The sequence below is a fragment of the Cucumis sativus genome, unplaced genomic scaffold (genome assembly GCF_000004075.3).
Source record: "Cucumis sativus cultivar 9930 unplaced genomic scaffold, Cucumber_9930_V3 scaffold40, whole genome shotgun sequence".
Lineage (NCBI taxonomy): Eukaryota > Viridiplantae > Streptophyta > Magnoliopsida > Cucurbitales > Cucurbitaceae > Cucumis > Cucumis sativus.
The window spans coordinates 229,015-239,515 of record NW_022279548.1 but is presented as its reverse complement, the minus strand read 5'-3'; the positions used below and the strand labels follow the sequence as shown (position 1 = coordinate 239,515).

At 33.2% G+C, this 10,501-nt stretch overlaps 1 long non-coding RNA gene across 1 annotated transcript; it reads right to left on the bottom strand.

The window, feature by feature from the left end:
- Positions 1–1,312: 1,312 nt before the first annotated feature.
- LOC116405879 lies at positions 1,313–2,736 on the bottom strand. Its single transcript, XR_004218959.1, has 3 exons — positions 2,699–2,736; positions 2,492–2,537; positions 1,313–1,728 (listed from the first exon to the last, which is right to left on the bottom strand). It is a non-coding gene; the product is annotated as an uncharacterized LOC116405879 (long non-coding RNA).
- Positions 2,737–10,501: the final 7,765 nt, after the last annotated feature.

Genomic DNA, 10,501 nt, shown 5'->3' with positions numbered 1-10,501 from the left:
AGGTGTTTTCAAATGTTGAAGAACTTTTGCCTCTTTTATCATTTTCATCATCTCAACAAAAGAAAAAAGAAAGCTTCCAATCTCATTTTATCTCCATTACTTTCTACACCAAAATTGGGTCCCACAACCCAGTTCTTTGTCTAGAGGATAGCAGTTGAGTACTAGTGGTGTCTCGGTTAGAATTGGTAAGAAGATATCAAACCTTTTGAAAGCTTCAAAGGTAATATTTCTTAAAACCCTAATTTGATTTGTTTATGGTTACATGTTAATTGTGGCAATTAGGGTAGAAATTCGATTCTTTTTCCGATGTGCATGACTTAGTTCTATCAGCCCGGAACAACCTAATCTAACAAAGCTTAAAGTTAAGAGTTGGTAGTAATTAACATCATATTGGTTACAAGATGAATGACGCCTAGACCAAACTCCGATCAAGTTACATATGTCTTCCCACAAGTTAACAATAAACCTTGATTTATCCTTAAAAATTCTATTGTTTCTTTCTATCCAAACAGTCCAAAGTAAGCCAGTTATGGAGGGAGGAATACACATTAGAGTGCTCAGTTATGGATGGAGGAATACACAACTTTTTCTCATGGTCATTTTCCTCGTGGGCATTCTCTTCATGTTTCTTCTTATTCCGACTAAAATACAAGCACAAATTATTCTTCGCCTTCGTATAGGTTTGTTTGAAGAAGATTAAAAAAGTCCTTAATTTATCTCGACACTTCCAAAACCATAATATAATACCCGTGCTACATAAATCCCTCTTTCCAAATAGTCGAACATGAATTATCCATGCATATCTTGGAATAAACAAGAGAAACCCTAACTAAACCCAAATAGAAAATACGCTGCAATCTAAAATATACTTAAAGAAACAAAAAGAAGTTTTAATGCTGTGGGTTTTTTACCGATCTTCTTCAACAACAAAATAACTCAACGCCACAGTTCAATTTTTCCTTCCACGAATTGGGCTTTTAAAGAGTTTTCACCACGAATTTATCTTTTTTGGTTCGACAAGTAACAACATGTGAATCCCCAAATGCAAGGTTTTATTAAAAATTTAAAATATAATTTTTTTAAAAAAATTATAATACCTAAAAATATATTTTTTATATAGTTATAACCTAATTTTCTGTCATTGCATACTTGAGAGAAATATATTTTTCAATTAGCATAATAACCTTTATATAGTAAATTAAATTTGTAGAATGAGAAAAGACCTTAGATCCAAAAAAGTTATTTATTTATTATTGGAGTGAATTGTCTAATTAATGTAGTTAATGGATGGTTTTGTAACCATAAAAAAATAATGAAAATAATTTTCTAAAAGAATGAATGAAAATTTGGAAAGTTAAAAGGTTTTAGGAATTAAAAAAAAGGGTGTAACATTATAAAAGACTACCAAATATACTGTAAGAGACATGCATTAAAGGAGCTGAGGCATGCATACTACCAAATATACTATAAATAAACCAGAATTCTTTTTTAAGAAATTAAACAACTAATTAAATATAAAGAAGAAAGATTAGAAAATGAATGATCAAACAAACTATGACTCATTTATTTTTGACAGGTTCGGCCAGTATCACCTGACAATTCATTTTCACCAAGAGAATAAACATGAGTAGCCTTGGAATCAAGTTCCTCCGATAAAAGCCACGGAGTTGATGGGTTAGAGACAGAACCAGAATTTGAGTTCAACGATGTGGATGGAAAATTCTGAAACTAGGAGCAACAGGAAGTTAAGACAACGAATTATTTTCAATATAGAAAGGCTAATTGTAAGAAGTTGTTAATGAAATGTCCAAATGCATTATGGTAATATTGGGTGCAGAATGTTTGGAAGTTTTATCCGTGTGCTGTGAAGCACCACAGAGTTGAAGCATATGAAACCTGTGTTTATCTGACAAAAAATAGTGTCATGATCATTGCCTTTCCATTCCATAAATTTATGGATAGCAGAAGAAAGAGAACTCTCAACACTTGAATCACCATATAGCACTCTACATCCAGGTGGTGCCTTGATTTTTGAAGATTTAGTTAAAAGCAGTGATAAAATTGGTACAGAAATTACAGTGCATTTCTCGATATGCAACAACATTAAGAGCAACTTAAAGACAACAATCATCAAGAAATCTAGTATTTAAAATGTACAAAGAGCAGTAGTAAACATATGTATTTTATGGCTGACTTTATCCATAATAAATGTTGGATTAAATCATCAAAATAAAACACAAACAGATAATTATCGAGTTTTTCAATGGAGGATAGAGAGGAAGACATGCATGCACAACTACTAGATCTATATGGTGCCAGACTGCCAGTAAAAATTTAAAGACACACATGACAACATTATTTTGGATGAAGTTCTAATATTGCAACCATGGAGGAAAAATTAGCAAATCTTAAATAGATGTAGTAGTCCAATGATAAAAGTTTGTCTCAAGATAATATTTAGTAACTGCAGATGCATTGTGCTGAACCTAACCTCTTGTGTTTCACGGTAATAAACAAGGACAATGTGTTCAAAGGTCCTGAACAAAAAGCAGAAGCAAGTCATAAATTATATAAGTAGAACACGATATACTTCCACTGTTTAATTTCATTTTTCTTTGCTTGTGGCATGATGGGGATAGACCCCACTGAAACAACTGGTAGCAAGAAATTTAACAATTTTCTTTCAACCATAACATACTTATCTAGGAGCCAATAACATCGGCGAACAAAGGTTGGCTATCTAGTCCATGGGCATAGTATACATGTATCCTTTCTACATTACCAACCTGCCGAAGAGAAAGAAAAGATTATCAAAGCACACCTTTTCTTGGTTATTAAGGCTGTAAAAGAATGAAAATTACCATAAATCTAAACACAGTTAATATTAGACCATTGAACAACCTATAGATTCAAAAGGAAAGACTCAAACCACCAATAGACTGGTTAATCATTTAAAATGTCTCCAACAACATGATACGCAGTATATCGTGCTAGATCCATAATTACCACATGTGGACTCCTATGGTAATTTCATTGATGATACGCAGCTAGTAGGCAAGATTATGAAATGAAGACAGTATGTGAGAAGATTGAAAAGATCCACATGATAAAATTATAGGGATTTGAATTTATATCTTAAGAACACCAGAGTCAAATGCTTAAGCTGATTAACTGTGTTAAATTTAACTCTATAATATATTTTAAATCTGAACAGTTATTAAACAACTACATTTTGAATAAGCTATAGAGAATATTAGCAAAAGCATTAGAAATTACTTCAAATTTGTAAGAGAACATATAAATTATAATCTAGAGAAAGAGCATCTGAATTATATTCTACAGAAACACGAGCCATAGCATGTCTACTGAGTAGCAATGACAGTGAAAAAGGGAATAGTAAGTAACTAATCTCATAAACCCCTTTCTCACATCTAACAAGTTCTTTCATAACATGCAAAAGCATCAAAATATTTAAAAAACTTCCAATATTGCATTTGGAACTCATTGATTGACTTCAACGTTTAAGAGTCATAAAAGACACAGCTTACTTTCTCACCTGTCACCACTAAGCCTACGGCAACATCTTTTTATAAGATATTCAGCTAATCTTTAGATTGTTTACCGAATAATCGTCTATTGTTTTGTAATTGATCCCACCAAGCGCTTGCGCCACCTTAAAGTTTGAGAGCAACTAATCGAACCTTCTTGTGTTTGGGTGTATTGGCATAGTCGAAAAAATTTCTACGTTCTTGATCCAATCAAGAAACTTCTCCACGTCAATTCGACCATTGAAGGTAGGGAGATCCACTTTCATACGTATTTCTTGATCTTCTTGAAAGTATGGTCGAAGTCCAAGCCTTTGTTGAGGTTCTTGATGAATGTTCAGCAAGTTGTCTTCATCGGAAGAGTCAGAATCGCTTAAGAAATTTCCAGGTACGTTGTTTCCATACAATCGATTATTGTGGATGTGAATAGGTTATTTCTTAGTAGTTCTTGGTTTACAACAGAGTTTATTGGTCTTTCTTGTCTTTCTTGGTTTCCTGCAATTGGGTTTCTTGGGGGCTAAATTGCTTCTTCTAAAGGTTGGACATGAAATCGGGTAAAAAGGTTTGTTAATTCTACTAACGATTTGTATATCCGACTGCCCTTTTCGAAGTTCTTCAATAGCTTGTTCTACCAACTGCAAGCGTTGGTTGAAGGAGGCTTCCGCGTCCATGGATAAGAGGGTAGGATCCAAGTTTTTTTAGGAAGAGTGAGCTAGGATCATGCTCTGATACCAATTGATGCAGTAATTGCAAAGCTAGAAATCTTTATGTATAATGCCTCTTTTTTTTATGTCTTATTAATGAAAATGAGAAGCTTTTTTATAGGCTGGAGATTACAAGAGTTGTTAAACTAACTTGGGGTTGAGTTAGTTTAACTTGGAGTTGAGTTAGTTATAACTAACTCAAGATACAAAATTGGTAATTCAAATAACTAATCCTAAACTACAAAAATGGTAATTCAAACCCCTCCTCTAGGATAAAACTCAAGAAACATCAAGAAGGGAGATGTTCTACATCAAAGTGTAGAGAACAATTCAAAATCTTTGGTGAAAGGAATGAATGTTAACTAATGTGTGTTTATGTGAAATTGTTATGTTATGAGTATGTTAAGGATAAAGAAAGGTTTATGCGAGATAAAATTATTTGATGTTGTTTATGTGAAATGATGTTTATGAAAAGGTATTGCGAAAAGGATTTCATAAAACCTTAGTCTTTTAGACATTCTTTCAAAAATTCATCTTCCAAGATGAGGTGTTTAGGCCAAGTAGAGAAGAAGGTTGAAGGATTTGCAGCGAGATGACCAGACGTTTTGAAAATAGTTAAGCATTGGTTGTTTGGTCAAAGTGTTGTAATTATGTATCAAACACATGTTATTAATAAACATCTTGGTCATCGACCCTAAAGCTCTTGCAATCCGACCCTTAACTCTCTCATCGCCTCCTCCAAAATCCAAATCCTTCAATTCCAGTCCTCATCCAAAAATTGAACCTCCCCCTCATCAATCTTACCCAAGTCCTCTCGCATGTCTATTATCCTCTCACCACCAAATCCCCCATCATTATAACAACATCCTTCACCTCACGACCTGACCGAACAAGCCTTACCGATCAAAAGGGCATTGTTAGCGAAAAAAATTCCTTAGGGTTGAGGAGGAAGACCTGCATCACATTCCTCTCCCTCCGCACACTACTATACGTAATTCCAAGGAGGAAGACTTACATCTCGCGTGTAAACCCGATACTCAATAATCCTTAATTCATCTAAAGAACTCAATAGGACATTAGGGGTTGATGTTAGGAGAAAGATGGTTTAAGATTAAATAGTTTAGTTGAAGTGTTATGGAAGATGTGTTAATATTTTTAAGATGACAAAAGAAAAGTGTCATCGTAACAAAGAAAGGCCTAAAGGGTGTTTGAAGTATGGCTAAGTGTTGGCTAGGGCATGTTGCATACTCTAGGCGGCCAAAAGTGTCAAGCGAACCTCTAAAGAGACATGTTGGGTGGCCAAAGGTTGAGATGTGGTATGGCCGAAAGGTGTCAAGACAACCTCTATAAGACAAGGCTATATGACCAAGGGTATGTGCTAGGCAAGGAAGCTAAGCATCTAAGAAATGTCAAGAAACTCTAAAGAAGTTAGAACGTGGATAAGGAATGTCATGCAACAAAGAGGTGGGCTATGTGGACATAGGCCATGCGGCCAATGGGCAATTCAACCAAATGCTAGTCAGGATGGCATGGTTTGTTGAAGGCATTGAGGGATGTTTGGGAGATTAGGCGAGAAAAAAAAGTCTTAGGCAATCTTGGCAGTAAGAATTTACTAAAGAACCCTCATAGAAAAAGGATATGCGTCCAAGGATGACTTAAGCAATATGAGGTAAGATGTGCGGTAGAGTACAAGTGGACAACATACAAGATACCTAAGTTTTGCCAAATAAGTGTCTTGCATGAGGTGGAAAGTGGCAAGTATAGGCGTAAGAGGTGAGAATAAAAGTGGCAAGTATAGGCGTAAGAGGTGAGAATAAAAGTGTCAACCAAAGAGCATGCAAGGATCACTATATGTACAACTTTGGATGAATTATGTTAACAATCAACTTGTGTTAATTGGGTAACTCTACTTCAAAAATCTCCTAAATTGAGTGAGTATCATCAGGAGAAAGGCTATCAGGAAGAAAGGCATTGAAGTGAAGAAAGACTCAAAGGTCATTTTCAGAAAAAAAAAAAAAAAAAAAAAACTTGAACAATGTAGAGTATTTTGGAGCTACATAACTCAATACTTGGAATTTGGTAGTGACACTTTGTGGTAAGCTAGTGAAGACATTCTAAGTAAGTTTGTAGAAGGAATCTTATTGATTTAAGCTTCAAAGTCGAGTTAAGTTTCTGGTAGAAAAATCATATTTCTAGGCAAGGCCAAGGGGGGTTGATTGCCAGAATGACAAGGTGAGATGAGCGTGTGTTTTGAGCGAAAGAGGTTATTTAGGCTTGGGACATGCAAGAAGCATGTCCTGGCATGATCAAGCAGCCTGAGCCACGCATCATTACACACTCTATTATGAAAGTTGAGTATATTGCTACTTGTGAAGCAGCAAAAGAAGCAGTTTTGCTAAGGAAGTTCTTGCATAATTTGGAAGTTGTTCCAAACATGAACATGCCCCATCACTTTATATTGTGATAATAGTGGGCATATTACTAATCCATTTACAAAGACTCTCATGGCTAAAGTGTTCGAGGGTCTTCTAGAAAGTCTAGATCTGCGAGTTATGTACATTTGGTAATCTAGGAAAAGTGGTAGATGTGTAATGGGTATGAGGATGCCCTAGTTTATTGTATTTGTATATACACATTTTATGTAATACACTTGTACATTTTACCATTTTTAATGTTAGATGATTACTTTATTATGAACATCCCAAAGAGACTAGAGTTTTAGTCCAAGTGGGAGTTTGTTGGAATTTATGTCCTAAAACTCGTAGATTGTAAATATAATCCATTGACCATTGTTAATAAAGTGTTATTATTGTAATATTTGTTATTGATTATATTATTAGTTTTGTCTTAATAACTCAAATCCAATAAACTAACATCCTAAACTGTTTAATAAGTATTGAATAGTATGTAGAGACATACAGGGATCAATGTTCGAGATCAGCTTAAAGGTCTATAGTATAGGGATAAGACTGGGTACCTTTATCATGGTAACATTATGAATACGACTCACTTTGTATTTGATACAAATACAATGATCCAATGTGTTCATGTAGTTGACATGCGAGTGAAGGTATCCTATGCAATGAGATTGCAATAGACCAGATCGTGAAATATTAACCACTTGGTGTTACTACATTAACTAGTTAGGTTTTTATTTCACTAGGATGACCTACATAACTTAGTCTTAATCTTGAGTGTATTATGAACTCTTGTTCACGAGAGATTGTCCTTTGATTTGTACGAGTGAGAGTGGCTAGATCGCCGACTCAATAAGCTTATCATTCACTACTACAAAAACAAAGTTCTTGACGGTTAATAAAACGTCAAGAATAGCGATTCTTAATAGTTTATAAACGTCAAGTATACAAATATTCATGACAGTTAAAAATCGTCAAGTGAATGAGTATTCATGACATTTAAAAACTATCAAGAATGTAATTTATGACATTTAAAAACGGTCAAGAACACAATTGTTTATGACGTTTAAAAAACATCAAGAATTTACTTGTTAATGACATTGAAAAACCGTCAAGAATGTATTTGTTTATGACATTTAAAAAACGTCAAGCTTGTTTCATTTTTTTTCTAAATTATAATTTATTTATATTTTTGTTCCTGTATTGTCTCTATAATTCCCGTAGTGTGGCCATACAATCTCATAAATATGCACGAGTACAATTCCAAAACTTTAACATATATTAACATTTAATCATATATGTATGAACATTTCGAAAACTTTACATGTTTGTTTGATATTGTCATATACAAAACACTACTTCAGTGATCTTGGATGAATCTACAAAACCAAAATTACAAAACCAATCCAACTATGCTATTCCAAAAATCACAAGACTACAATGCTAGTTCAAGAAACAAAATCTTAATTAAAGAAGCTTTGAAACTCAATGATCTTGGATGAATTTGACTTCAAATACAAACTTGGATTCCACAACCTAAACCAAAATAAAATAATATATCAAGTTAAGATGGATTCACATAGCAACATTTTATCAAATGGTTGCAATGTTTCAAATAAGCAACAATTAAAATTCACAAATCGATTTGACATCTATAAATATACAAACTAAAAAGTACCGAAATGTCAATTATTTACCCAATAAGGCTAACTAAGTAACCAACCTCTAATATGTTTTGCAATGAAAAGGTTGCCATATTGTTAATTTGGCCATATTGTGAAGGCAACCTCTTAGATGTGTTTGTGAGAAAGGAAAGAAATACCAAAATAAGTATGGACTAAGATAGTATCAAATAAAGTTGAAGTTGAATTTTAAAGCTCTATTTTTTTCAAGATAGAGAAATTTCAGCTAAAGAGGAAAACACTAAGGACAACCAAGCAAAAAAGTCTAACAAATATCAAAAGAGAACATGTAGGAAAGAAAGAATGTAAATAAGGTTTTATCCGCACCAAGCAAAAAAGTCTAACAAGTATCAAAAGCTTCATAAGTTGTACTAGAATTCAAAGCTCTAAACTCTAAAGAATGTAAATTTCTTTGAAGAAATTTGTGTATAAAGGTCACACAGTTGAAAATTCAATACCTTTTCAAGAATGTTGTTGAGAAGATTATTGTGATGAATCTTTGAATCCAAATTATGGAGACAAGATAAATAAATGAGTTCTGATTCTAACTGACTGAATGGGAGTTAAGAAAATAAGAACATTGGAGTTGAATTATCAGCATTTATTTTAATGAAACTTACGATAGCAAACCAAATTATAGAGAGAGATCAAATGCTAGGATAAAGGAATAGTCTTACATTTGGTGAGTTCCCAAATGTTGTGGTAGTCACAAGAGTTATTCCACTCGAATTGTCTTAGACAAGAGGCTTCCATTCAGCAAGTACTGGTGAGAATTAAAGTGGAATGACAAACTTAAAAACACCTAATCTTTAACAAACTTTTCCGACTTTTTGCAATTATTTTTTAACATAAGATCAAAACACACTTAAAAACCATAACAACCAATTACCATAAAACGGTGTCCAATAACAATAATTGGGTCAACCCAAACATCATTAAATTCTTGGGAAAGGTTGTGGACTACACCTTCACCATCTTGCCCCTAAAACAAGTTAAAGCTTAAGGAAAGAACACAATAGAAACAAAAATCATAAACTCATCAGTTAGATAGTATTGGTGGTCAAAACCTCAAGGTCTCACTTCTTCCATTTTATATTACCAAAATTGAAAATGATTTTTAATATATGATCATTACTTGAAACATGTTGGTGTACAAGTGTGAATGAAACTAAATCAAGTTTGTGTTTTATGTTATTGTTTTTGATAGTATATTTATGTGCTATGCAATCCATGAGAGTATATTTATGTGCTATGCAATCTAGAAGGGGAATGCAACTATACCCAATTCATAATTGTATTTGGAACACTAATGATTTTAGCACAAATTCCATCTTTCCATTCTCTAAGACATATAAACCTTATCTCCCTCACTCTATACCTTGGCTATAGTGCTCTTGCAACATATTAAAATTCTCGTAATTAAAAATTCATACACAATTTAAATTAAATTAAACATCAAGACCCATGACGAAGATGAATCTCTGTTCATTTTTCTTTTTATTAACAAACAAAAGTTTTTAGGTCCACTTCTTTCAACAACCTCCTCAAGGATCCTTAATTATCTCTTTCCAAGTTCATAACCACTCTAGTCATGCAAAGATTAAGGTTCATGGCCAATCAACAATTAATCTGTGATTAAGATATTATGAACGTTATTCACATAAAAACATGAAAAGATGAAGAGCAAATAATCAGATGCATTACAAAGAATAATTCATAAACTTTGTCTACATCTATCCCTAGGATTAAGAGTTTAGCTACCCCATACTTCACAATCTAAAACACAAAACGGAATACAATACCCATAACAAAAAATTCAAGGAGAAGAAAAAGAAAACGAAGAAGAAAAGCTAGTGATTCGTATTATTATAATATTGTGTATAACAGTATGTGTTTTTTAATATTCTCTGTTTCCAGCTCCAGTGTACCAAAATATTATCACAAACTCCACAATCCTTCTCTTTCCAATCCCTAAACTAACCAATGAATCATATTTGCACGCTTGGTAGCCTTGTTCAAAATATTATATATTACAATTATAATAACTTGTATCCCCCATTTTCAAGCCTAAAATGCAAAACCTTTCTTCCATTCTCTAAGGCACATTTCCTCTTCTTTAATTTTGCATTCCAATTTTAAATAACAAATTACAA